Consider the following 22,223-nt stretch of genomic DNA (forward strand, 5'->3'; position numbering starts at 1 on the left):
AATTTTCCCATCAACACTTCCCCCTGTCCTACCCACCCCATTCCTACCCTCAATCCTACCCCCCTTTGGCTTTGTTCATAGATCATACATGTTCCTTGACAACCCTTTTCCTTCTTTTCCCCATTATTTCCCTCCCTCTCCCTCCTGGTTACTGTCAGTTTGTTCTTAATTTCTCTGTCTCTGGTTGTATTTTTCTTACTTGTTTTATTTGTGGATTTGGTTCAACTTATAGGTGAGATCATATGGTATTTGTCTTTCACCACTTCACTTAGCATAATGCTCTACAGTTCCATCCATGCTGTAGCAAAGGGTAGGAGCTCCTTCTTTCCTTCTGCTGTGTAGTATTCCACTGTGTAAATACCACAGTTTATTGATCCACTCATTTGCTGATGTGCACTTAGGCTGCTTCTACCACTTGGCTATTGTAAATTGTGCTGCTATGAACACTGGAGTGCATAGGTTCTTTTGAAAAATCGTTTCAGGATCCTTAGGGTATAATCCCAGCAGTGGAATTGCTGGGTCAAAAGACAACTCCATTTTTATATTTCTGAGGAAATTCCATAATGTTTTCCACAGTGGCTGCACCAGTTTGCATTCCCACCAACAATGCACTAGGGTTCCCTTTTCTCCACAACCCCGCCAGCACTTACTGTTTGTTGCTTTGTTTGATGATGGCCATTCTGACTGGTGTGAAGTAATATCTCATTTTGGTTTTAATTTGCATGCCTCTATACTGAACATTTTTTCATATGTCCCTGGGCCCTCTGTATGTCCTCCTTGGAGAAGTGTCTGTTGAAGTCTTTTGCCCATTTTTTAATTAGATTGTTTGCCTTCCTGGTGTAGAGTCGTGTGAGTGTGTGAGTTCTTTATATATTTTGGAGATCATTCCCTTGTCTGAAATATCATTGGCAAATATATTTGCCTACTCCATTTGTTCCCTTTTCATTTTGCTTAAGTTTTCTTTAGCTGTGCAGAAGCTTTTTATTTTGATGAGATCCCATTTGTTTATTCTTTCCTTTATGTCCCTTGTTCTAGGGGATATATCAGTGAAAATATTCATTGCTGCATGCAATGTCTTGAGATTTTCCTGCTTGTGTTCTCCTCTAGGGCTTTTGTGGTGTCATGACTTGTATTTAAGTCTTTTTGCCATCTTGAGTTTATTTTTGTCTATGGTGTACATTGGTTGAGTTTCTTTTTTTCTTTTTTCTCTCTTTTTTTTGCATGTAACTTCCAACACCATTTGTTGAAGAGGCTATTTTATACTTCTGCACACTTTGTTGAATATTAATTGACCATAGAGATTTGGGACTATTTCTTGACTCTCTCTTCTGTTCCATTGGTCTATGTGTCTTTTCTTACACCAGTACCGGACTGTGTTGATTATGGTGGCCTTGTAATATACTTTAATATCGGATATTGTGAACTTCCTACTTTGTTCTTCTATATCACAATTGCTGTGGTTATTTGGGGTCATTTATGGCTCCATAGAAATTTTTAAAATGTTTTTCTATACCTGTGAAATTTGTCATTGGCATTTTAATAGGAATTGCACTGACTCTATACATTGCTTTGAATAATATGGAAATTTTGATGATGTTAATTTTTCCAATCTGTGAACATGGTACATACTTCCATTTATTTGTGTCCTCCTTAACGTCTTTCTTCAGTGTTATGTAGTTTTCTGAGTATAGACTTTCTCCTCCTTGATAAGGTTTATTCCTAGGTACTTTATTTTTCTTGTTGCTATAGTAAACGGGATTTTCCCCCTAATTTCTGATTCTGATCTTTCATTGATGGTGTATAAAAATGGCTTCAATTTCTGAATATTGACTTTGAATCCTGCTGTTTTGACAAATTTGCTCATTAGGTTGAGGAGTTTTTGGTGGCATCTATAGAGTTTCCTATGTACACTATCATACCATATGCAAACAATGACAGTTTTGCTTTCTCCTCTCCAATTTTTATGCCTTTTATTTCTTTTTCTTGTCTGATTGCTGTGCCTAGGACTTCCCATGCTATGTTGAATAGAAGTGGTGAAAGCAGACATCCTTTTCTTGTTCCCGATCTTAGTGGGAAAGATTTTAGTTTTTGCCCATTGAGCATTATGTTGGCTTTAGGTCTCTCACATATGGCCTTTATTGTGTCGTGTAATGCTCTCTCTGTTCTCATTTTGCTGAGTATTTTTTATCATCAATGGGTGCTGTACCTTATCAAATGCTTTTTTTTGCATCTATTGATATGATCATGTGATTTTCCTCTTTGCTTTTATTTATGTGATGTATTACATTTATTGATTTGTGAATATTGTACCATCCCTTCCTTCCTTCAATTAGTTCCATTTGATTATGGTGTGTGATCTTTTTAATGTATTACTGGATGTGGTTCGTCAATATTTTATTGAGGATTTTAGTGTCTATGTTCATCAGTGACATTGGCCTGTAGTTTTCTTTCTTTCTTTATTGTCTCTGTATATGGATTTGGAATTAGGATGATGCTGGTTTCATGAAAAGTGATTGGGAGTCTGCTATCTTCTTGGATTTTTTGGAATAGTCTGAAAGGATAGGGGTTAACTCTTCCTTAAACATTTTAAAAATTTTCCTATGAAACCATCCTCTCTAGGTTTCTGCATGTTGGTATTTTTTTTATTACTGCATGTATTTAATCAGATGTTATTAGTCTCTACATGCTTTCTGCTTCTTCATCAGTCAGTTTGGGGAGATTATATGTTTCTAGAAATTTGTCCATTTCACCTAGGTTTTCAAATTTCTTGGCATATATTTTTTTGTAATGATTTCTTACAATACTTCATATCTCTGTGGTATCAGTTGTAATCTCTCCTCTTTCATTTCTGATTGTGTTTATGTGGGTCCTCTCTCTATTTTTTGATGAATCTATATATGGGCTTGTTGATTTTGTTTATCTCTTCAAAGAACCAGCTCCTGGATTTATTTATCCTTTGGGTTGTACTTTTAGTGTCTATGTATTTAATTCTTCTCTGATGTTGGTTATTTCCTTCCTTCTACTTGGTCTGGCTTTGATTCTTGTTGTTCTTCCAGTTTTTGTAGATGCAGAGTTAGGTTGTTTATTTGAAATATTTCTCTTTTTTAGGTAGGCCTATATTGCTATGAACTTCACTCTCAGGACTACCTTTGCTATGTCCCATAAATTTTGAACTGTTGTGTGTTCATTTTCATTTGTTCCAGAAAATTTTTGAGTTCTTTATTTATCTCATTATTAAATCATTCATTGTTTAAAAGCATGCTATTCAATCTCCATGAATTTGAGTGTTTCTGAGTTTTTTTCCTTCAGGTTGGTTTTTAGTTTCAATCCCTTGTGGTCTAAAATGATGTTTGATATGATTTCCATTTTCTTGAATTTGTTGAGGCTTGTTTTGTGTCCTATCATGTGATCTATCTTTGAAAATATTCCCTGTGCCTTTGAAAAGAATGTGTACTTTTCTTCTTTGTAGTGAAATGTTATATATATATTATACTTAGTGATTTACAATACTACAGGAACAACAATAATATGACAAGAAATATATGATCTGAAGAAAAAGAAATGAGAAAGACCAAGAGTAGTGTTATTAGAATATGAATGAAGTGAAAGAAGAAAAATTAAAATGCAATATGAAATGGAGATCAAAGAAAACCAGTTATACAATGCAATTAAATAAACGAACAGAACAAAGAAAATTAAACAGAAAAAAATATGAAATTTTAAAAATAATAATAACAAAAATAATTTAAAAATGAAAAATAAAATGCAAGTTCTGTAGGATAGCAAGGTGAAATTTGTATCAGTTTCCCAGTGGTCATTAGCCTTCTGATGTCTCTCTGGTTCTGTCTTTGGTTCTTTGTTCTCACAGTTCCAGGTCTTCCTGTCTCACAGTTGGGGGCAGGGGGTGGGGCGGTGCCCAGGGAGCCACGTGCTAACTTTAAACTAGTCAAGCAAATTTTGCTGGTCTTCCTGGATGATTCAGGTAGAGAGGAACTGGCTTCACTTTTTTCCTTTCTGTGGTTTTTTGAGGACGGGGGCTAGCTTTGGGGTGCACTATTCACTGGTGCCTAGTTTCCAGCATGAGCCTTCCATGCAGTGCACAACCCCCACTGTCCATTTGCACCAGGCCAGTGTCTTTAATCCATCATGTTGTGCCGCCCATGAGGTGCACTGATTAGGAGCAATCTCATACACCTCCTCCTCCCTCTTTGCTGGCCTGGATGCTGTGCACTCTCAAAGTCCCTTCAGGGTAGTTTAGTTCCCTTATTAAATTAAGTCTTTTGGGGGACTGCTAACTCTCTGAGCCCTTGCTGCCCTCCTCTGATCAATCCATGCAGCACCCCACCTCCTCCCTCTTTGCTGACCTGGCTACTATGCAGGAGAGTTCCTTGCACAGCTGCTGCATGCCATTTTTTGAGTTAATTTCCCTTGGTTGTAGGTTGCAGTTTATAATAAGTGCCTGGCTTTTCCCACAGCCCAATTCTCTGACCAGTACCAAGACTCCCTGGGTCATGGTAAGACTCAAACCAATTCTTCTCCAATCTCCAGTTGTCTCCCTTCTCCATGATTTCTCTGGTACTGTTAAGCCAGTGACCAGAGTCCAAACTGGGAAATGTTCCCTGGTGTGTGTCTCGTACTGTATCTTAATCTCCCTAGCAACTTCAAGCATCCATCCAGGTCTGCCAAGGCAGGGCTGACTTCCCTGCTCTGGGAGGGGAGGGAGCTATGAAGTTACAATCGCTGAACCAAGCTCTCCTCCATAGCTTCTATTGCAGGTGTGGTCCTTGGTGCAGGGCCCAGGGATTGCAGCAGCTGAGGTCTCAGGTGCAGAGCCAGGGGACTTTCCTGTTGGCCTACACAATCTCTGTACCATTCATTTTTAAACAACCTTTGCAATCTTTGGCTTCCAAACTTTATATAAGCTGTGATTTGGTTTGCTGTTCGCTGTGTTCTTCAGAATATTGGCTAGGTGTCCCAGTTGGTGCGTGAGCAGATGGGTTAAGCTCCCACCTACCTCATTGCCATCTTCCAACTTCCCAAATAAGCTTTGTAAGGAGAAAAAAGAAAACAAGTTTTTGATGTGTTCCAGGGGCCCATTGGAACCAATGGAACTTTTTAATAACATATTTCATATCCTTGTTTTTATGCTATGCATAATGTTGTTTTAAAAAGGAATATTGTACCATTTTCACTCTTCTTGGATAAATTCCACTTGGTCATGGTGTTATAGGGTGCAGCCAAAAGGGGGGACCCCAAATAGGCATTTGAAATGGGATCCAGAACTCAAGGTGTCCAGGAAATTTGAAGATGTCTTCACCCTTTCCCCCACAGTTGTGAGTTGGGGGAAGGGGCACACAGAGCAAGAACATGCAGGGCAGCTTTACAGCTAATCCATGTGGCGTGGTCATTTAACATACCTATAGCCTTTGGCTGGTTGCTTAAATATGCTAAATAGCTATGGCCAGGCTCAAGGCCAGGGGATGGAAAGGGACCTTCCCCCAAGATGTGACTGGGGGGCAGGTCCCCCGAGTTACAGAGCCTGCGTGGGAGCTCGGAGAAGATTGGCTCCATGCTATGGGGTGACACCTGCCCAGACCCACGATGGCAACCAGAAAAGCTGGAGAAGACAGCAGATTGAGAGCAAGTGTGCCCGAGTGTAGGAGGAGTCAGAAATGGGGCTGCAGAGGAAGATTGGCATGGGGATTTAAACCCAGACATGGCAGCCATTGAAGAGGAACCACGCGGCCTGGATAGAGTGGAGACTCCCGTAGCCTTGGGAGAGAGGACCACATGCCTTTGCCAGAGTGGGGACCCCCGCAGCTTTAGAAGGGGGAACCACCACCTGGTTTTAGCAGAGATCCTGGTGACTCAGTGGAGGGTGCCGGGAACCCAGGGAGGTCTCCCAGTCGAGATGGAGTACTAACTGGGAAGAACCAGAGGACTGTCTGAGCCATGGACTTCTATTTCCTTTCCTGAGATACTGTACTCCGGACTGGGCAAAGGGGGAAGGAAGGAAGGACTGTGTCTGTTTGTGGGTGTTTTAAAAGGGACTTTAGGATCTTTGATAAAGACATTAGGTCACTACTTTAAGTTTGTATAGCATTAAACAAACATTTCCTCTCCTTTTCACAAGTCTCTGGCATTGAGAGACGTCTTTCCTCTGGCAGCGGACATGACGGACCTGGTGGCTTTTTTTTCAATAATAGTATATCATCCCAGGCCCCCCTTGTTTGTTCTGTAACAATGGTATATGATCTTTTTAATATATTGTTGGATCCAGTTTGCCAATATTCTGTTTAGGATTTAAGCATCTATGTTCATCATAGATAATGGGCTGTAATTTTCATTCTCTGTTGTTTCTTTACCTTGTTTTGAAATAGGAAAATACTGGCCTCAGAGAAACATTTTGGGAGTCTTCCCTCTTCTCAAAATTTTTTGGAATAGTTTGAGAAGCATAGGTGGTAATTCTTTGAATATTTGGTAAAATTTGCCTATGAAGCCATTGTGTTAAGGGCTGTTGTGTGCTGGAAGTTTTTTGATTACTGCTTTTTTTCTACTTGATATTAATCTGTTCAAACTTGCTTCTTCTTCTTAATTCAGTTTTGGAAAAATATATGTTTCTAGGAATTTATCCATTTTGCTCAGGTTGTCCAATTTCTTGGTATATAGTTGTTCATAGTAACTTCTTACAAACCTTTGTATTTCTGTAGTATCAGTTTTTACTTCTCTCTCATTTCTGATGGTATTAATTTCAGTCCTCTCTTTTTACTCTAACAACAAGAAATATAAGGTACCTAGGAATAAATTTAATGATAGAGCTTAAAAAAAACTGTACCTGAAAAACAATAGAGCACTGAAAAAATTGAGGAAGATACAAATAAATGGCAGTATGTACTGTATTCGTGGATTGGAAATGTTAACATCATTCCCAAATGATAGATTATGGGTAGTCTATGCTACCAAAAGCAATTCTTAGTAAAATACCAGTAGCATATTTCACTGACATAGAACAAATATTTCAAAAATTTATATATAGCCAAAAATACCCCAAATAGTCTCAGCAACCTTGAGAAAGAAGAAAAAAGCTGGAGGGATCACAATACCTAAAATTTAACTATACTGCAAGGCCACCATAAGGAAAACAGTTTGATAATGGCATGAAAACAGACATGTAGATCAATGGAACAGAATAGAGAGCCCAGAAATAAATCCAAGTCTCTATGGCTAATTAATATTTGACAAAAGGGACATAAGCATATAATGGAGTGAAGACAGCCTCTTTAATAAATAGTGTGGGGAGACCTGGACTGGTACATGCAAAAGAATGAAACTAGACCACCATATATCAGAATACACCACACACCAGAATAAACTCAAAATAGATTTAAAAAAGTTAAATGTAAGTAATGGTAATTAAAAGTCATAGTAGAAAACATATGCAATAAAATTTCAGATATCCCATGTGGTGATATTTTTGCTGATGTATATTTAAGGCAAGAGAAATAAAGGAAAAATAAACAAATGGAATTACATCAAATTAAAAATCTTCTGCATGGAGGATAAATGATGGCAGAGAAGTGAATGGAAGTCACACTGACCTACTCCCAGCGCCAATCTGGAATTACAACTCAAATGTGGAGAAACCACCCAGAACAAGACAGACAGAAAAACCAGCTTCATTACAACCTGTCTTGTAAGGAGTGCAGTAGAAACTCAAGAGGGTTGGGTGGGTGCCCACAGGTGGCAGGGCTGGAGGGATAATTAAGAAGCCAGTTGAATTCCCATTTAGAAGAATGGGGTCTAAACCCTAAGCTAGGATTCCCAGCCTAGAGCAGCAGAGCCCAAAAAGTACACAGATAACAATCAGGAGCGAAAAGCAGCAGGGCTGCAGACAGCTGGAGATGCAAGAGCTGTTTAAAGGGACAACACACAAATTTTCATTTGCAACTGCTTACCCTGGGTTCTGGCAAAGGTGGAAGCAGAGTGAGCTGGTAACACCTGAGAAGAGACTAAGGAATGAAGCTTTGGGGAGAGAACTGAGAAAGTAGACTATGGGATCCTGGTTCTGAGTCATCCCCCAGATGCTGAGGCAGAACACTCTCTTCTGAATGGCAGTGGCCTGAGGGGAAACAATAGCCCTAACACTAGGAGGGTATCTGCCCTGGCCCTGTGGTGCTTCACCTTACTACTGTATGCAGAGTGACCACATTAGCAACTAAAGGTGATAGCCAGAGACAGTAGATCCCTAGAAAAGTGGGACAGGGTGGACCAGAGAGGCTTGAGGAGAGACTGGGGATGGAGGCCTTGGGGAGAGAATTGAGAGAGTATCTGCTGAGATCCCAAGTGTTGAGCCAATGCCCATCTGCAGCAACCATCCTGCTCAGTCAGACCACTCCCCTCGGAGCAGCAGCAGCCTGAGTGGAAAGGATAATCCCCGCCCAAGGAGGGATTTTCCCCCACCTTACAGTGCTTAAACCTGACTGCTGAGTGCACAGTGACCAGATTAACAACTGAAAGAGAAAGCAAGGGACAGCAGATCACTGGAAGTATCAAACAGGCTACCTAAGGTCAGACAGGGTCAACATCTGATATTACCATAGGCAGATCCACAAAGAAAATAGACAGAGGTAAATACAAGAGACTACTGAGATGAAAGTCACTGTGGTCTTCTTTATGATGTGCTATATTTTCTTTCCTGCATAACTTTTTAACATTCATTTTCTATCTGGCAAGTTTATACATATTGTCACTAGATTTTATACTATAGTGCATTTCAATTCACATATTTGGGCCTTCTCTCCTCTTAGCCCATTTTATTTTCCTCTGTCCTCACATTATTTTCATTTCAATCTTTGTTTCCTCTCTAGCTACAACTTGTTTCCTTTGTACACTCTTATTATCTCTCCCCAATCTGGACACACAAAACCAATGTTCCTGTCAAGGGTCATTTCACATCCTTTTGACCTGCTCTTACAATACCTGTGTTCTCTCTTCACCTTTAACAATCTTTGTTAGTTGTTTGTGGGTAGGGTAGTTCTTGTTAGATTGTTTTTTCAATTGTATCTCTAGAGTTACACCAATTCTGTATTTCAAATATCAAATTTTACTGGAGCCTTCTTCTCTTTCCTTCATCTCAAATTTTATTTTTTGCAGTCTTACCCTGTTTTTTTCTTTTTCTGCTTTTTTTTTTGCTTTCTTCTATTTCTCTCTCATCCTGACCTTTTCTTTTTCTTTAATCTCCTTTTTTTTCCTTTATCTTCTTCCTTATATCCCAAATTTTAATTTTTAACTCTCTTAGCCTGGTTTTTGGTCCTCACTCTTAGTATTTCCTCTTCCACTATCATTTCAAAATCACTTCCCATTCCTCTAAACATCTCTTAGACTTTTCTTTGTTTCTTTTTTCCTTCTTATTCCCATACCACCTACATTAATTTTGAATCATTTGTTTTTTATAGTACTGTAGTGGATCTTTCTCTCCAATTTGGCTCATATATTTTATTAATTATTTACTATTTTTCTTTCCTTTTTCTTTCTCTCTCTCACTTTATTTTATTTTATATTATCTTAATTTCTGTTTAAAACTAATATTGTATGCTTCCTATCTCATACACCATTCCACATTCTTCATTCTCTTTTTATTTGAGGTAAATTTTACCTTCTGTCTTTCCATTCCTCCAACTCTCAACTCTTATTAGTGCTCCTCAACCTACCCTCTCAAAATCACTTTTCTTTCAGTAAGTCATCTCATATTCACTCTCCATTCTAATAGTAGTCTTAATCTCATTATACCCTTATTAATACTTCATTTACTGTTGATACTGGGATTGTAGGGGGGGATATATTCATGAGTGTGAGTTTTGGTCCCAGATTTTGTGACTTTGTAACTTTGTTCTGGCAGCACCTGAACAATGGCACACAAGACATGGTGGGTGAAGTGCCTCTTAGTCAACCAGCTGGAGGGAAGGAATCACCAAAGAAAGACCCAACAATCAAAACCCAATTACATCCAGAGAACTAGCATAAAAGGCATAAAGGACATCCCAAGACCACCAAGTTCTGGTGATCAAAGAGACTGCACCACTGAATCTCACAGGCCTCGTACCATAGAAGTTCACACCACAAAGTAAAAAAGTCAAAAGAATAATTTAAAAGCAAAAGCAAAGAAGTGCCCCACAAATATTTGGAAAATAAAGAAACAACCTCCAATGAAAAGGAAAGGAGGAATCCTCAGAAAGAATTCTATACAGCAATGGATTGAGCATGGTCTGCGAACCAAAGCGTCGCAGGTTCAATTGCCAGTCAGGACACATGTCTGGGTTGCAGGCCATGGGCTCCAGCAACCGCACATTGATGTTTCTCTCTCTCTTTCTCCCTCCCTTCTCTCTCTAAAACTAAATAAAATCTTAAAAAAAAAATTTTAAAAAAGAGTTCTATACAGCAGAAAAAAAGAAGGAGCTCCTACCCTTTGCAACAGCATGGATGGAACTGAAAAACATTATGCTAAGCAAAATAAGCCAAGAGGTAAAAGACAAATACCATATGATCCCACCTTTAACAAGAACCTAGTCAACAAAACAATGAAATGAGCAAAATATAACCAAAGACACTGAAATAAAGAACAGACTGACAGAGTTCAGAGGGGAGAGGGGAGGGAATTTCAGGGGAATTTCAGGGGGAAAGTGGAAGAGTTTACAGGAAAAAGTATAAAGGACACATGGACAAAAACTAGGGGTGGGTGGAAATGGGAGGGAGGTAGGGAGGGCTAGGTAGGTGGGCTGGGGTGGGAGTAAAAGATAGAAAATTGTACTTGAGCAATACTTAAAATAAAATTTTAAAAAGAAAGAAAAAAGAATGCTAAATAAAATAGAGACAGGTAAACTATCAGATACTGAGTTCAAAACAATGGTTATAAGGGAGCTCAATGAGCTCTATACAAATTACCAAAAATTAAAGAAAAGCTATGAAGAACGTACTGCAAACTATATCACCATGAAAAATGACATACAAACAATCAACAAGGGCCAAGAGAAAATGAAGAATACAATTTCAAAAAGTACACAATAGAAGAAATCAAGATCAGGCTGGATGAAGCTGGGATCAAATCAGTGAGATGGAGGAAAAGGTATAAAAAATACTCCCAAAAAGAGCAAGAAAAGGAAAATAGACTAAAAAAGATCAAAGCAGGATTAAGAGAAATAAAGGACAACATAATTGGAATAATATCCATATAATAGAGACACCAGAAGAAGTAGAAGAGGAGCAAGACATAGAAAGCCTGTTGAAAAAGTAATGATGGAAATCTTTGATGCAACTGGTGTGGCTGGATCATTCAGATCCTGCAGAAAGGTAATGAGGGATTAAAAAATAAAGAGACAGAGTCAAAGTGGAGTCAGGTAGAGTCCCTTCTCTGGGATGCAGAGGAAGGAACAGTTTATTAGTGAAGTCAGGCTGCATATATTGAGTAAGCTTTGAAGCAGGGCATGAGAAAGACAAACCAAAAGGCTAGGTACATTTTACTTTTTAAGAACATTTGCTGCTCCTTCTTGGTACAGTGATATAGCAAGCAGCCAAGTCATTCTTTTCTTACAATGATCTATCAGTCAGTCTTCCATGGCCTAGGGCAGCTGTGCTGAACCCAAGGCCTGCTTCCAACTCCCTTGGCACACATTATCCTTCTTGGCTCTCCACAAATCCTCACTAATTTGATGAGAGATGAAAGAAAAAGCCACACAAGTTGAAGAAGCAGAGAGGGTCCCAGTCAAGAGGAACCTAAAGAGGTCCACTGCAAGACACATCATAATTAAAATAGCAAAATTTAAAGACAAAGAGAGAATCTTAAAGGCAGCAATAGAGAAACAGGACATAACATACAAGGTAGCCCCACATAAGGCTAGCAGCTGACTTCTCAACAGAAACATTTCAAGCCAGAAGAAAATGGCAAGAAATATTCCCAGTTATGAAAAACAAAGGAGTACAAGTGAGATTACACAATCCAGCAGACTCTCAATTAAAATGGAAGGTGAAATAAGGAGCTTCCTGGGCAAAAGTAGGCTAAAATAATATACTTCCAACAAACCAGCATTGCAGGATATGCTAAAGGGACTGCTTAAAGAAGAGGAAGAAAAACAGTGAGAGAAAAAGGAACAAAGGTACAAAGGATGTAAAATGACAATGAATAAGTATCTAACAATAATAACCTTAAATGTAAATGGATTAATAGCTCCAATCAAAAGACATAGACTAGCTGAATGGATAAGAAAACATGACCCACACAAATGCTGCCTATAAGATACCCACCTCAGGACAAAAGACATACACAGACTAAAAGTGAAGGATTGAAAAATATATTCCAAGCAAACAAGGAGAAAAAAGCAGGAGTAGTAATATTTACAACTGACAAAATAGACTTCAAAACAAAGTCCATAAAAATAGACCCAGAAGGATACTTCCTAATACTCAAGAGAAGAATCTATTGAGAAGACATAAACATTATAAACGAATATGTACTCAATATAGAAACACCCAATTATACAAGGAAACTCTTGGAGGACTTCAATAAAGATACCGAGAGCAACACACTTATCCTAGGGGATTTTAACACCCCACTGTCAACAATTGATAGACCTTCCAAGCAAAATATCAACAGGGATATTGAGGCATTGAATAATGCCCTAGATCAAATGGACTTAACTGATATAATAGAACCTTTCTTCCCCCAAAAGCAAAGGACCCATTCCTTTCAAATGCACATGCAATATTTTCAGATAAACTACATGTTATGACACAAAACAAACCTTAAAAAGTTCAGGAAATTTGAAATCATATCAAGCATCTTCTCAGATACATGGGTCTGAAACCAGAAACCAACCTCAAGGAAAACACTCAAAAACATTCAAACTCCTGGTGATTGAATAGCATGCTATTAAACAATGAATGGGTTAAGAATGAGATCATGAAAGACATAAAAAAGTTTCTGGAAAAAAATGGAAATGAATTCACAAAAATCAATACTTATTAGACAGAGTGAACACAGTCCTGAGAAGGAAGTTCATAGTGATAGAGGCTTAACTAAAAAAGATAGAAACATTTCAAACAAACAACTTAACCCTACATCTACAAGAACTAAAGTAACAACAAACAAAGCTCAGAGAAAGCAGAAGGGAGGAAATGACCAAGATCAGACCAAAATGAAATAACATAGAGACTAAGAGCACAATTCTAAGGATCAATAAATCAAGGAGACTCTTCTTTGAAAAGATAAATGAAAATGACATACCTTTACACAAGCTCATCAAAAAAAGAGAGAGGACCCAAATAAACACAATCAAAAATGAAAGAGGAGAGATTATAACTCACACCACAGAAATACAAAGAATTGTAAGAAATTACTATGAAGAACCATATGCCAAGAAATTTGAAAACCTAGATGAAATGGACAAATTTCTAGAAAAATATAATCTTCCAAAACTCAATGAAACAGAAGTAGAAAGCCTGAACAGAACAATAACAGCAGACAAAGTTGAAGCAGTAATCAAAAACTCCCAACACACAAAAGCCCTGTACCACATCATTTCACAGGAGAATTCTACAAAGCATTTAAGGAAGAGGTCACCCCTATACTTCACAGATTATTCCAAAAAAATCCAAGATGATGGCAGATTCTCAAACTCTTTTTATGAAGCCAGAATCATCCTAATTTCAAAACCAGACAAAGACACAACAAAGAAAGAAAACATCAGGCCAATATTGCTGATGAACATAGACACTAAAATCCTCAACAAAGTATTGGCAAACCTCATCCAACAATACATTAAAAAGATCATACACCATGACCAAGTGGGATTCATTCCAGGGATGCAAAAATGGTACAATATTTGGAAATCACTAAATGTAATACATCACATATACAAAATCAAAGACAAAAATTACATGATTGTATCAATAGATGCAGAAAAAGCATTTGATAAAGTACAGCACTCATTTATGATAAAAACACTCTGCAAAGTGAAAATAGAGGGAGAATTCCTCAACATAATTAAGGCCATATATGAGAGAGCTACGGCCAACATCATACTCAATGGGTAAAAACTAAAATCTTTTCCACTAAGATCAGGAAAAAGACAAGGCTGTCCACTCTCACCACTTCTAGTCAATATAGTACTGGAAGTTTTAGCCACAGCAATCAGACGAGAAAAGGAAATAAAAGGCATCCAAATCACAAAGGAGGAAGCAAAAGTATCACTATATGCAGATGACATAATAGTGTACATAGAAAATCCTATAGGCTCAGGCAAAAAAAAGATTGACCTAATAAATGGATTTGGCAAAACAGCAGGATACAAAGTCAATATCCAGAAATCAAAGGCATTTCTGTACACCAACAATAAAACAGCAGAAGCAGAAATCAAGAAAAAATCCCATTTGATATAGCAAAAAGAAAAATAAAATATCTAGGAATAAACCTAAACAAACAGGTAAAAGGCCTGTATTCAGAAAACTACATAACAATGAAGAAAGAAATCAAGGTAGACACAAAAGAATGGAAACATATACCATGTTCATGGATTGGAAAAATTAACATCATTAAAATGTCCATACTACCCAAAGCAATTTACACATTCAGTGCAATTCCTATCAAACTACCAATGGTATATTTCACAGACATAGAACAAACACTTCAAAAATGTATACGGAACCATAAATGACCCTGAATAGCTGCTGCATTTTTGAGAAAGAAAAGTAAAGTAGAAGGGATCACAAAACCTGACACTAAACTATATTACAAGGCCACTGTAATCAAAACAGCTTGGTACTGGCATAAAAACAGGCTCATGGACCAATGGAACAGAACAGAGAGCCCAGAAATAAACCCAAGTCTCTACAGTCAATTAATATTTGACAAAGGTGGCAGCAAAGTAAAGTGGAATAAAAATAGCTTCTTCAACAAATGGTGTTGGAAGAACTGGACAGCTACATGCAAAAAAAATGAAACTCGAGCACCAACTTACACCATACACAAAAAGAAATTCAAGGCAGATAAAAAGATTTAATCATAAGCTGTGACACCATTAAAGTCCTAGAGGAGAACAGAGGCAGGAAAATCTCAGATATTTCATGCAGCAACATTTTTACTGACATGTCCCCTAGAGCAAGGGACATAAAGGAAAGAATAAACAAACAGGATCTCATCAAAATAAAAAAACTTCTGCACAGCTAAAGGAAACAGTATTAAAATAAAAAGAGAATCAGCTGTATGGGAAAACATATTTGCCAATGATACCTCAAACAAGTGTTTAATCTCCAAAATAAATAAAGAACTTTCACAGCTCCACTGTAAGCAGACTAGCAACCTAATTAAAAAATAGGCAAAGGCCTTGAACCAACATTTCTCCAAGGAGGACATACAGAGGATCTAGGGACACATGAAAAGATGCTCAATATCCCTAGCTATCAGAGAGATGCAAATTAAAACCACAGTGAGGTATCACTTCACACTGGTCAGAATGGCTATCATAAACAAAGCAACCAACAAGAAGTGTTGGAGAGGTTGTGGAGAAAAGGGTACCCTAGTGCACTGCTGGTGGGACTGCGGACTGGTACAACCACTATGGAAAGCAGTATGAAACTTCCTCAGAAAACTAAAAATCGATCTGCCTTTTGACCCTGCAATTCCACTGCTGGGACTCTATCCTAAGAACACTAAAACACCAATCCAAAAGAACCTGTGCATTCCAATGTTCATAGCAGCACAATTTACAATAGCTAGATGCTGGAAGCAACCAAGATGCCCATCAGTAAAGGAATGGATCAAAAAACTATGGTACATTTACACAATAGAATTTTATGCAGCAGAAGGAAAGAAGGAGCTCCTTCCCTTTGCAACAGCATGGACGGAGCTAGAAAGCATTATCCTAAGCGAGATAAGCCAGGCAGTGAAAGACAAATACCATATAATCTCACCTTTGACAGGAACTTAAACAACAAAACAAACAAGCAAAATATAGTCAAAAACACTGAAATAGAGAACAGGCTGACAGATACCAGAGGGGGAGGGGAGGGAATTTCAGGGGAGAATGGGAAGGGTTTACAGAAACAAATATAAAGGACACATGGACAAAAACTGGGGGGGGGGGTGGAAATAGGAGGGAGGTCGGGAAGGAGGTGTGGGTGGGCTGGGATACGAGTAAAGGACAGAAAACTGTACTTGAACAATAATTAAAATAAAATTGGGGAAAAACATTGGAAAAACATTTCCCTTTGAGGACATTTTTCATCAGGGGTGAATATAGAGGGTGGGGCACACAGGTCATGTCATTTTTGGTCAAAAACTGCCAAACACCAGTCAGGGCACATGCCTGGGTTGTAGGCCATGGCCCCCAGCCACCGCACATTGATGTTTCTCTCTCTCTCTTTTTCTCCCTCCCTTCCCTCTCTAAAAAGAAATAAATAAAAACCTTTAAAAAAAAACTGCCAAACATTCAGCAATCTGTGGGCTGGTGTGCTCATAAATCATCCATTATGAAGTGGGAAAACACATTCAAAGAATCTTCAAAAAAATTCACTGACGCCTAACACAACCTCTCAAAACACTACCAGCTGGTACACTGATACAGATGGGTTGCTAGAACATACCCACCTAGCAGAGAAAGCCTGTATAACATGGGGTCCACCCTGTAGAAGATCATTCTGTTCTTTTAGGGTCCACCTTGAATCTAATATTTCCCATATTGCCCCTCTCTTTTATTGGACTATCATAATTTTCAGTGTTCACTGTGATTTTTCCTGATCACCGCTTTTGTGAATGTTAACCCTCTTCTTGGAAGACCTTCTTACTCTTCTTTCCCCAAATAAAAGTTTTCTTCATGTTTCTCAGCCACTGCCTCTTAGTAAAATCCTTAGAGCTTCTGCTGTAGTCTCATCTCCTTCTTTGTACAGACACACATGTATGCACACACACCGCACACACACACATTTGAGTTTACTTTCATCTATGTGTCCTTCTGAGGGCCTCTACCATAAACCTTACTATGTTTTATTTTGTTGTAACTCTTGTTATTTTTTTTAATTTCTCCAGATTGTGAGTTTCTTTTACAGCACATTGAGCCTTTTGTCTTTTATAACACCCAGTATGTAATTAGCACTTGAAAGTAGCTTTTTTTTTTTTAATAAATAGGTTTGGATCAAATACCTAGCTAACAATTTTAAAAAACAACATTCCTTACTCAATGAAAATATAAAGTTGCTATTCTTTAGAAAAAAATATTTAATAATGTATACTTTATGTACAAAATGTGCACACACTATAAATATATCTGAGTTTTTAAATATATTTTATTGATTATGCTATCACAATTGTCCCATTTCTCAATGAATTTGTACACTGTGAACATACCTAATTTCTGCAAAAATAAAATGTTCTCTTTGGTCATTTATGTCTAGTTTGTTAACCTGTTTTTGTTCAAACTTTTACTGTGATTGTGGACTTCTCTATTATTGTAATTCTAACAATTTTAGTCTTATAAATTTTCAGGCTATGTTGTTTGAAGCATATAAATTTAGAATCACTATGTCTTCTCTGTGAATTAACACTGTATTATTAATAAACATTCCTTTTTTTGATCCAATAATATTTGCTTAAGGGACACTTTGTCATAGTCTTAGTATTATTATGTCACTTTAATATTTGCATAGCATAACAATTTTTACCTTTTATTTTTGACATTTCTTTTTATGTTTCACTTCTTTTTTTATTGTTGTTCAAGTATAGTTGTCTCCATTCCCCCCCATCTGTATCCATATATTTCAAATATGTTTCTTATGAGCAACACAGGGATTTTTTTATTAAATCTCATAATTAGTTTCTAATTAAAATACTTAAATTAGTGGTTCCAGTCAAGACGGATGCATACATAGAAACATTTGGCTTTCTTGCACAATGAAAAGAAGAATAACTACCAATTTAAAAACAATAAACAACCAGAACTGCCAGAAAATTAAACTGCATGGTAATCTGACAATCAAGGAGTTAAAAAAAAACATTCATCCAAACAGGTAGGAGTGGCATAGACAGGCAACTGGGTAGAGAGGACTCATGGCAAGGCAGGAGACCACTCAGGCAAGACAGAGCCTGGCTGTCCAGGAAACTAAATACACAAAACCCCTAGCTATAAAATCCTGTGGAGGTTAAGAAGGCGGGAGAAACTCCCAGTCTCACAAGGGAGTTCATCGGAGAGACCTGCATGGTCCTAGAGCATACACAAACCCACCCACCTGAAAATCAGCACCTAAAATAGCGCAGTTTGCTTGTAGGAAGAGAGGGAAGTGATAGAAAGTGGGGCTAGAGTGAGAAAGCAAGCAGAATTGTTCCCTCTCTGATTCCTCCCCCACAGACAACACCACAACATACTAAAGAGGGTTGCCCCACCTTGGTGGAAACCTAAGACTCCACCCCTTACAACACAACAGGTGCACCAAGAGAAAGAAATATGTCCCAAATGAAAGGACAGAACAAAGCTCCAGAAAACCTAAGCAACTAGGAGATAGAAAACCTACACAGAGTTCAAAACACTGGTAACCAGGATGCTCAGAGAACAGATTGAATTTGGTCACAAAATCAAGGAAGAAATGAAGACTATGTAAAGTGAAATAAATAAAAACATACAGGGAACCAACAGTGAAAGTAAAGAAACCAGGATTCAGATCAACAATCTGGACCAGAATAAAGAAATAAACATACAACCAGAACAGAAGGAAGAAATGAGAATTTTAAAAAATGAGGAGAGGCTTAGGAACCTCTGGGACAACTTTAAACATTCCAACATCCGAATCATAGGGATGACCAAAGGAGAAAAGGAAGAGTAAGAAATTGAAAACTTACTTAACAAATAATGAAGGAAAATTCCCCCAATCTTACAAAGAAAATAGACTCCCAGGAAGTCCAGGAAGCCCAGAGAGTCCCAAAGAAATAAGACCCAAGGAGGAATACACCAAGGCACATCAGAATTAAGTTACCCAAGATTAAAGATAAAGAGAGAATCTTAAAAGCAGCACGAGGAAAAGAGACAATTACCTACAAAGGAGTTCCCGTAAGACTATCCACTGATTTCTTTATAGAAACCTTATAGACAAGAAGGGGCTGGAAAGAAGTCTTTTAAGTCATGAAAGACAAGGACCTACATCCAAGATTACCCTAACCAGCAAAGCTATCACTTAGAGAGGGAGGGCAGATAAAGTGCCTCCCAGATATGGTCAACTTAAAGGAGTTCATCATCATCAAGCAGAGTGACTATATTAACAACTGAAGGAGACAGCCACTGACTATAGAACCCTGGAAGTTTCAAACTAGATGCCTAAGATCAGACAGGGTCAACATCTGACATCACTAGAGGTGGATCCAGAAAGGAATAAACAGTGGTAAATACTAAAGGCTATGGAGATGAAATCCATTGTGGTCTTCTCAATGATTTGCTATATTTTCTTTCCTGTGTAGCTTTTTAACACTCATTTGTTTCCAGCAAGTTTGTGCATATAAAGTCAGTAGATTTTATACTAGAATTTGTTTCAATCCACATACATATTTGTCCCTACCTTCTCTTATCCCATTTTACCTTCTTTGTACCTCAAATTATTTTCATTTAAAATTTTATCTCTCTTGCTACAATTTGTTTCCATTCCTCACTCTTACTTTATCCCAAGTCTAGGCACACAAAACCAATTTTCTTGTCAATGGTCATCTCACATCTTTTTACCCACTCTTAAAATACCCATATTCTTTCTCCACCTTTAGCAATGTTTGCTACTTGGATGTGGGTAGGTTAGTTTTTGCTTTTTTCTCAATTGTATTTCTAAATCATCACTAATTTTGTATTTTAAATATCAAATTGTACTGGTCCCCTCTCCTACTCTTTTTATCATTTCAAATTTTTAATTTATCCCTGTCTTAGCCCATTTTTTCTTTTTTCTTCTATTTCTATTTCATCCTGACCTTTTATTTTTCTTTATTCTACTTTTTTCTTTTTTCTTTTTCTTTTTGTCTCAAAATTCATTTTTTCCCTGTCTAAGCCAGATCTTTCTTCTTCACTCTTAGTATTGCCTCTCCTTCTATCATTTCAAAATCACTTTCCGTTCCTCCAGACATCTCTTACACTTTTCCTTCTTTCTTTTTTCCCTCTTATCCCCATACCACCTATAGCAATTTCTGCTCATTTGTTTTTTTAAAGATTCTATTCATTTTATTTTTATAAAGGGGAGGGAGAGAGAAAGAGAGGGGGAGAAACATCAATGTGTGGTTACCTCTCATTCATTCCCCACCAGGGACCTGGCCCACAATCCAGGCATGTGCCCTATATTGGGAATTGAATGGCGATCCTTTGATTCACAGGCCAGCACTCAACCACTGAATGACACCAGCCAGGGCTCTGCTAATTTGTTGTTGATAATGCTGTGATGGATCTTTCTCTCCTACTTTGATCCTATATTTTTTTCTATTTATTTACTTTTTTCTTTCTTTTTCTTTTTCTCTCTCACATTATTTTATTTTCTGTTTGAACCTACTACTATACACTTCCTTCCTCATACTACATACCACATTTTTCATTCCCTTTTTATTCATGATATAAATTTTTCCTTATCTCATCTCATTGCTCTGACTCCCAACTCTTATTAATACTCCACCCTATAACCTCTCAAATCATTTTTTCTTTCAGTAGGTCATCTCATATTTTCTTTTCTTTCTTATAACAGTCTTAATCTCTTTACACCCTTAATAATACTAGTTAATTTGTTCTTGATAGTGAGATTAAGGGTGGGGAGTTATTTTTGAAGGTGTGGGGGTTGTTTCCTTGGCTGTGTGGTTTTCTTCTGGCAGAACCTGTACAGCAACATACAAGATGTGGTGGGCAGAGCAACCCTCAGTTAATCGACTAGAGGGAAACACCTACCAAACAATGACCCAACAATCAAAACTCAAATACATCCATACGACCAACATAAATGGCATAAAGGGAAACCCAAGAGAATCAAGTTCAGGAGAAAAAGGAGACTTCACCACTGAATGGCACAGGTCTTCTACCATAGAAGTTCACACTATAGTCAAGAAGTCAAAACAGAACAATTTAGGAAGCAAAAGCAAACAAGAAGAGTCTAACAAAGAATGGGGAGAAAAAGAAGCAATCCCCAATGGAAATCAAAGGAGGGATCCTCAGAAAGACTGCTAAATGAAATAGAGTCAAGTAAACTGTCAGATATTGAGTTCAAAACAATGGTTATATGGAAGCTCAATGAGCTCAGTGAAAAATAACAAAAACTACAGGGAAGCTATGAGGAACTTACCACAAACTATATCAGCATTAAAAAGGACATACAAACAATCAACAAGGCCAAGAGAAAAATTAAGAATATAATTTCTGAATTGAAGGACACAGTAGAAGGAATCAAAAACAGGTTTGGTGAACCAGAGAATCAAATCAGCGAGCTGGAGGACATGTTAGAAATAACTCCCAGAAAGAGCAAGAAAAGGAAACAAGGGACTCAGAAAGAACAAAGAGGGTAAAGGGGCATTACAGGACAACATGAAAAGTAATAATACCTATTTAATAGGGATACCATAAGGAGAAGAGGAGCAAGTAATAGAAAAGTAATGATAGAAAACTTCATTAACTTGATGGAAAAAAAATCCACACAAGTTGAGAAAGCAGAGAGGCTCCCAATCAAGTGGAACCCAAAGAGGCCCACAGCAAGACACATCATAATTGAAATGTCAAAGTTTAAAGACAAAGAGAAAATCTTAAAGGCAGCAAGGGAGAAGCAGGTTGTAACATGCAAGGGAGCCCTGATAAGGCTAGCAGGTGACCTCTCAACTGAAACACTTCAAGCCAAAAGGGAATGGCAATAAATGTTCCAAGTAATGAAAACCAGAGGTCTGCAAGCAGTACTACTCTACTCAGCAAGCCTCTCAGTTAAAATGGAAAGCAAACTAAGAAGCTTCCTGGACAAAAGAAGGCTAAAAGGATACACCTGCACCAAGAGCATTGCAAGATATGCTAAAGGGACTGCTATAGGAAGAGGAAGAAAAAGAGAGAGAGAGGAACACAGGTACACAGGGGATAAAATGCCAATGAATAAGTACCTATCAGTAACTTTAATCACATGGTATTTGTCTTTCACTGCCTGGCTTCTTTCACTTAGCATAATGCTCTCCATTCCATCCACAGTGATACAAAGGG

The sequence above is a fragment of the Phyllostomus hastatus genome, unplaced genomic scaffold, assembly GCF_019186645.2.
Source record: "Phyllostomus hastatus isolate PE091 unplaced genomic scaffold, TTU_PhHast_1.1 phas_contig_36, whole genome shotgun sequence".
NCBI classification, from domain to species: Eukaryota; Metazoa; Chordata; class Mammalia; order Chiroptera; family Phyllostomidae; genus Phyllostomus; species Phyllostomus hastatus.